At 33.0% G+C, this 879-nt stretch overlaps 1 protein-coding gene and 1 long non-coding RNA gene across 6 annotated transcripts in view; one reads left to right on the top strand and one right to left on the bottom strand.

Moving 5' to 3' along the window:
* The window catches only part of LOC106939533 (uncharacterized), a 5,827-nt gene extending 5,365 nt beyond the window's left edge, over window positions 1–462 (top strand). The window contains exon 2 of the long non-coding RNA XR_001422868.1: window positions 393–462. This is a non-coding gene — a long non-coding RNA (uncharacterized LOC106939533). The remainder of the gene's footprint in view (window positions 1–392) is intronic.
* The window catches only part of gatad2b (GATA zinc finger domain containing 2B), a 110,565-nt gene that overhangs the window by 15,853 nt on the left and 93,833 nt on the right, over window positions 1–879 (bottom strand). The window lies entirely within an intron of this gene.

Here is an 879-nt window from a genome sequence, read left to right as displayed (position 1 = left end):
GGTGTTAAATCCATTTATTTATTAATAAACTTCTTGTAAACATCAATAAGCCAGAGTATCTGGTTGGAAATAATTTTGAATGCTCATTAAGTGAAAAGATACATTCATGTGCCTAAAACTATACGTTAAATGATGTAATCTGAATAACAGTGGCAGTCTGTATGAACTTCTGCCAAACAAATATTTGATCAGAATAATTTTGTTCAGCTCCAGTTATTATTCCACTTGTATTAATAAGAAATAATTGTATTGCACTTTATAACAACCAGTCATGTTAACTAGGCATTTGTCTGCCAGTCTGACAGTGTGCAGCAAGGGACATTTTTGAAATGGTATTTAAATAAATGCTGGAGTATGATGACATTGTTTTTTGTTTTTGTTCTTTTTTTAAGTGACCACCATAAATTGAGTCATCACCGACTATGAGAATGTCCAGAAGAGATTCACCAAGTTTGAATTCATGAAAAGGTTTTCGCCATGATTAACTATTGGTGTAACTACAGCTGTAATTTCTGAGCATTTCTGGACACCTTCAAAGAGCTGCTGCCAGGAAATGAAGACAAGAAGAAGATCTCCTGTTTTCAGAGCATTACAGGAATACTATAACGGAGATGGCTGACACAATCAAAGCAACAAAAAAAAAAAACTATTTTCTTAAGTTACAGAATAAGTAATTCTGTTTTAGTTTTTCAATCAGTATTTCAGAGTAACAACATACTGACCAGACGTTAAACCCTCTGAAGAACAAGTTATCTTTTGTTTTATTCCAATGTACAAAGGGTTTGTTCTACAGTTATGATGGTAGTTATAAGTAGTCCAGTGTGTTTCACTTCATTTGAGGTAAGACTTAATATCAGTGACTCTGTTAGCATAGCATTT

The sequence above is a fragment of the Poecilia latipinna genome, unplaced genomic scaffold (genome assembly GCF_001443285.1).
Source record: "Poecilia latipinna isolate Pla-1442-1.1 unplaced genomic scaffold, P_latipinna-1.0 Scaffold2900, whole genome shotgun sequence".
NCBI classification, from domain to species: domain Eukaryota; kingdom Metazoa; phylum Chordata; class Actinopteri; order Cyprinodontiformes; family Poeciliidae; genus Poecilia; species Poecilia latipinna.
This window is presented reverse-complemented; position numbering and strand designations above follow the sequence as displayed.